Source organism: Notechis scutatus, chromosome 1, assembly GCF_049901735.1.
Source record: "Notechis scutatus isolate UNSWTSFEM ecotype Mainland chromosome 1, rNotScu1.2, whole genome shotgun sequence".
Lineage (NCBI taxonomy): Eukaryota > Metazoa > Chordata > Lepidosauria > Squamata > Elapidae > Notechis > Notechis scutatus.
In genome coordinates, this window is record NC_142009.1 from 97,373,822 (window position 1) to 97,379,951 (window position 6,130).

Consider the following 6,130-nt stretch of genomic DNA (forward strand, 5'->3'; position numbering starts at 1 on the left):
ATGTCTTCAAAAAAAAAACCAGAAAGTCCAGCTGCCTCTTCAAAAAGCACCTTTGGGACAACCATGATCTGGATTACTGAGAATCTCCATAGATAGTTGTTGAAAGAGTGGTTGATAAATGATAACTACATGTACTATATTGCAAAATGCATAAAGAATTGCTACATGAAGAATTATAAATTAACCAAGCCAGGAAAACACTAAAACAATTACATCATTGTTGAACAGATAATGCAACATCAGATTTACAATCTTGGGTCACCAATTATTAGTCTTTTGAAGAAGTCTACTTTGTCAGCGTAGCAATAGGGTATAATAACAGAGTCTTGAAATCCTATCCAAGTTTCTCTTTGTCCCGTGTTATATAAAGTCAAGGTTGGATTATTTTGAGTTTCTTATTTATTGAATGTATTATGGATGCCCACTCCAATAAACTCTGCTGTCTCTGGACTGTGTAATCTCTTGTCCAAGTCTCTTCTTAACATCTGTTTCATATCTTGTCCAAGGCCATCTTTAAATGTACTGTATTTATTTAGCAAATAAATAAATTGTGAATTCTATGTGTGTGCTTTCTGCTTAACAAGTTCTATATCAGTGTAATGGAAAAGCTAATCAATATTTTTTTCCAAATCATCAACAATCAACAACAATATCTGCCTATCCCAGGTCCCTGGGGAGGACTCAATAGGTGGATAAAAATGCCTAGAGAGCATGGGATGGTCACATATTGCATCATTGGATGCTTCCCTTGGTGCAGACATAATATTTTCTTATTAGCAATTTCTACTTTAGCAACGTTTTAAACTGCACATCAAATCTCTACAAAGCCATGTTAATATTTGCGTAATAGAATTTCCGCTCCCAAGATTATGGAAGTGCCTATTTGACTATAGGGCTTGTCATAAGGCTTATTGTTTGAGAAAAAGTCCCCAATTATAATATAATATGATACTAGTAGTTGCACTGAAACAGAAATATGGGGAATAAGTTAGAATGCCCATCAGACTTTTTGGGAACAGAAACTCAGCATTTTAGTCATTGTGGGATTGTTGCTCCCAATCTGTGTATTCGTGGCTGCACATCTGTGAGTACCATAACTACTTAAATCTTTTGGTCCTTCAGAACTTGGTTTTATCAGTACACTACCTCCATTCTGAGTATCATAAATCGAACTTGGGGAGCAAGAAGTAAGCTTTCATCATCTTTCTGCAGAAAATCATAGAAGGTGTTGCAATGCCCAGCAATGAAGATGTAAGAATAGGCATGGGCGTTGTTTGTGCACCAAGCAGCCAGTGCAAACAGTAGGTCTAAGGTAAATGTTGAGTTTTGCACATTTATTTGCCTGCAAGTGAGAGATGGAAGAGCATTGTGTGTTATGTTTGCACACCAAGTTATTTTAGAACCAAGAGGGAACTGTGAAGTGTGGAATAAGCAAGAATTGATCTATGTTAGGAACTGGATGCCACAGTTGTTTCCATCAACTGGGGCTTACTCAGCTAAGCCACAGAGGAGTACAACCTTTACCCAAGCTGCTGGTGGGGTTAATTCTGTCAGGTCTAGAAGTACTTCTGACCTTGAGAGTCAACAGCTTCTAATTGGTATGGTGTTTTTTTTTCTGCAAAGATAGGTGGTCTCTCACAAAGGCAGGAATTAGTGCCTGCAGCAGGACCATCAATATTAGTGGAAGATGATTTCAGCATGCTACATCTATGCCGGATGTTCTCTATGCCACAATCCTTTGGTGTGTCCGCAGTTTCTTGGGACATGATATCCTAGCGCAAATTCTTGTCTTTATGTTTTATTTATTTCTACAAAATTAGAATCATAGGGCTGGGAGGGACCTTGGAGGGCTTTTAATCCAACCCCGTGCCCAAGGCAGGAGTCCTTATATCATCCGAGACAAATGAATGTCCAATCTTTTCTTGAAAACCTCCAGCAACAGCACACACAAGTCCAGAAGGCAAGCTGTTTCATGGCTAATTGCTTTTACCATCAGGAAATGTCTCCTTAGTTCCAAGTAGGATTTCTCTTTAACAGGCTTCCAAAACAGAAGCCCCTAAAGGAAATGTTGAATTGGTGAAGCTTTCTGAATCATCACTTGCTGGAGAAATAGAATTCTTCATTGGCCAAGTGTGATTAGACACACAAGGAATTTGTGTCCAGTGAATAAGCTCAGTGTTCATACAAGCTATAAGTGATCAACCATGATCATAGTCATCGTAAAAATGCATTCATCATAAATCATAAGATACAATGCTTACTGATAGTCATAGGTTATTAAATAAGCAATCAACTAGGTACTCATCAATCCTACTAGGTACTAAATAAACAATATAAATCGTAAGATAAAAGCAACGAAGTTATAGTCATAAGAAGATAAGGAGATAAGTAATAGGAAAGATGAGAAGAAGAATAGAATACAGCCTTACCAGAGAATGTGACAGAGTTGTGGGAATTAGTTGTTTAGCAGACTAATGGCATGGGGGAGGGAAACTGTCCTTGTGTCTAGTTGTTTTAGTGGGCAATGCTCTATAGCGTTGTTTTGAGGGTTTATGTCCAGGATGTGAGGGGTCTGTAGATATTTTCATAGCCCTCTTTCTGGCTTGTGCAGGATACAGGTTCTCAATGGAAAGCAGTTGGTAATAATTGTTTTTTCTGCATTTTTAAAGTAGGCCAGAATGTAGAAAGTCTGTGAGGTTCCCGTCCCCTCATCACCACTCCCTGTTATTCTTGCTTCCTCCCTTTACTGAGCATTGCAACAAGCATTGTTACTTTACACTGAATTCTCTTCTGGAAAAATAATTTTAAAATCAGGCCAAGGCAGAAGCAAGAAAAAATTGCTACATCTTCAGCATAGAGAATTGAATGAGAAGTATGGCTGGCAAGTACAGCTTATATTTGAGAGAGGGAACAAAAACTATGAAAGTAATACTACACTTCAATGCATCTGGTAGAAATCAAGAAATTCTATACATGATTGTGCAAATTCAACAATTATAAAATTCTTCTATAAAAGACCTTCCTATCTTATCATGACTTACATTGCTGAAGTAGGTTTCTTTAAATTAAACTGCAAGTTATCTAAAAGTGCAAAACCCTAGCATAACAATTGTTGTTAAGCAGCGTATAGGTAGTCCTTGACTTACGACCACAACTGAGCCCAAAATTTATCTTATTTGTTAAATGAGTTTTGCCCCATTTTACGACTTTTCTTGCCACAGTTGTTAAGTGAATCACTGCAGTTGTGAGGTTAGTAACACGGTTGTTAAGTGAATCTTGTTTCCCCATTGACTTTGTCAGAATGTCACAAAAGGAGATCATATAATCCTGGGATTCTGCCACCATCATAAATATGAATCAGTTGCCAAGCATTTTAATTTTGATCACATGACCATAGAGAAGCTGCAACATTTATAAGTGTGAAAAACAGTCATAAGTCATTTTTTTTCAGTGCCATTGTAACTTTGAGTGGTCACTAAATGAACTGTTGTGACGGGGTGGGATGCTACCGGTTCTGCCCAGTTCTAAAGAACCGGTAGCTCTGAAGAGCAGCAGACACCCAACCGGTTCTGTGTTTGCTGCTGTTTGGCCCACCGGCATACCCGAGCTCTTACCTGTCCTTTATTTCCTGCTTTTTCAACCTCAGCTGCTACGGCACAGCTGAGGTTTGAAAAATCAGGAAAAAGAAGGCTTTTCAAATGCTGCACCAATGCACAGTGCTTATCAGCTGTCCGGGCGGCACAGCTTAAGGTTTTACACACGCGCACAGTTTCAAGGTCTGTATTGTCTTTGTGTGTATGTTTCTGGTATATCAACATTAAATAATAACATAGACATTCACATATTTCTTAGGAAAACAGCTTATGGACAGTAAAAAGCTACTGATATTAATTCCTACAGAATTATATCATTAGTCAGCATAGCTATTATATATTTAATTGCTTCAGAGTAAGCCTTAATTGTTCCATAACTGACCAGGGATAAAAAAAAATTTGGAATGTTTTTTTTTCCTCAACCTGCTCCATTTCATGGATACTTTGGGGGGGGAAATCTTCCTTAACATTTTTTCTTTAGATTTATATTCCTTTTTTCCATTTGTGAACTCAAAACCTTCCTCCTATTTATCCAAAATACTTCCACGAAGTAGGCAAAGCCTATCATACCCCCTCTCTGGTTTTTACACATGTTTGTAATTCCAGAAGAGGAATCTTTTGAATTTTGAGAGCATATTCTGGGCTATTTTGGATTCATCAATTCATTGATAGATTTTGTGACGTGGCTGGTCACAAAAGTTTTCTTGCTCAGAAAGAAAACTCTCACAGCCTCTAGCAGGTGTCAGATGTGGAAAGTCAGGCTCTGCTCTATTCTCAACCACAGAAACTCAATGCAGTAGGTGACTTTGGTTCATTCCTCTATATCTTCACTCAGCCTAACTCACAAGGTGGGTAAAACAATGGAGGAGGTGGCACCATACATGCCACCTTGAGCTCCTGAATAAAAAGCAGGATATATATGTAATTAATACGTAAGATAATAACCTGTATTTTCATACTATTATTTCTGTTGTTATAAATCTTTGCTCTTTGCATTCATTAACCAGAGCACATGTATTTGTCTGAAGTGGTGTAGTAGGGTTTCCTGCCTAAGCAGGGGTTGGACTAGAAGACCTCTAAGATCCCTTCCAAATCTGTTATTCTATTCTATATTCTATTCCTTAGGGCACTATACTATTCTGTTTGCTTGTTCAATTTCCCTCCCAACTTTCATTCAAAAGTTTGTGGTGTACATAAACTTTTCTCTTCAGAATAAATAAAAATATATTAAAAGCAGCAAAAACTGGCCCTATATTAGAACAATTGAGGCTATGTATAACATAATAATAATAATAGGAGTGTAACAACTACAGCAAATAATTTTTACAGGCAACTTCCCTGGTGGTCTAGTGGTTAGGATTCGGCGCTCTCACCGCCGCGGCCCGGGTTCGATTCCCGGTCAGGGAAATAGTTTTTTTCCGTAGCTATTCACAACTAAAAGGCTTCAATTCACTCTTCCTTGGTGACAAAGGCAAGGTTTCTTTAGAGTTAGACTTTTCTAAGGTTTCTTTACCTTAAGTGACCAATTTCTGTCTTGCAGCATTGTTTCCTTTCAAGAATAAATTTGTCCTCTTCAGGTATGGATTTCAAACTTCTAATGGAATAGAGTCTTTTACAATTTTCCAGAAAACTAATTAACTCCATGGAATTGATTAGAAATTCCTCAGACATGTGTATGATTTTAAGCTTTATATAGATGACTTCAAAAATAGGAAACAATAGCCACCCTAAATTCTTAGTGCAGGATAAATTGTTTTTCCTCTGTTACTTGAAAGCAATGTTTTCTCACCTCCGCAATTTTAAAATGTGTGGACTTCAACTCCCAGAATGCCTTTGGAAATTGAAGTCCACACATTTTAAAATCGTTGAAGATGAGAAAGCAACTTAAACAAAACTTTAAAGTATTGTCCTCTGCTTACAGCATAGCTAGGGGAAAACAACAAAATTAGCCTTAATAACCGAGTTGGTATTTTCAGTGTAAAATGAAAACCGAAAAGCCTCTCTGGGTGTATAAACGATCTTGTTCTAAGTCTATGGGTTATCCTGTTATAGTTTAGACATTAGAAAACGCAGGCTGGGGATTAGAGATAAGCAACCATTTCCATTTGTATTGCTCTTCAGGGCTCTATAAGGAGGATATAACCTTAAATGATATTTTATATTTTGCCTTTTTAAGAGCTCTAAGTTCATGTATATATTATCTGCTCAAAGGAAGTCCCACTAAAAATAATTGTCTGCCAGATAAAATTGACTGGTCTGATATGGTAGTATTTTGAGCCCCATTCGCATGATGCATCATGGTGGCATTTAGCACACCCACTTTCCTCAGGAAAGGCTCAGAGGCCATATATTGTCTGGGGAAGCAAGTTTCTGTATATACACATGTACAGTACTGGCTGAAGGATATAGTGTACCCCTCGGCCATGTTGAGTGATTGGGACACCAATGCAAACATTTGCACTTTTTAAAATGATTTGTGAGAAAAGGGATGATGTTGCCACTACCTGAGTTTCTGTGTCTTAGGCCAGTTTTTGCTC

General features: G+C 37.7%; 1 non-coding gene across 1 annotated transcript; it reads left to right on the plus strand.

The window, feature by feature from the left end:
- Positions 1 to 4,928: 4,928 nt before the first annotated feature.
- TRNAE-CUC (transfer RNA glutamic acid (anticodon CUC)) lies at positions 4,929 to 5,000 on the plus strand. The gene has a single exon. It is a non-coding gene; the product is annotated as a tRNA-Glu (tRNA).
- Positions 5,001 to 6,130: the final 1,130 nt, after the last annotated feature.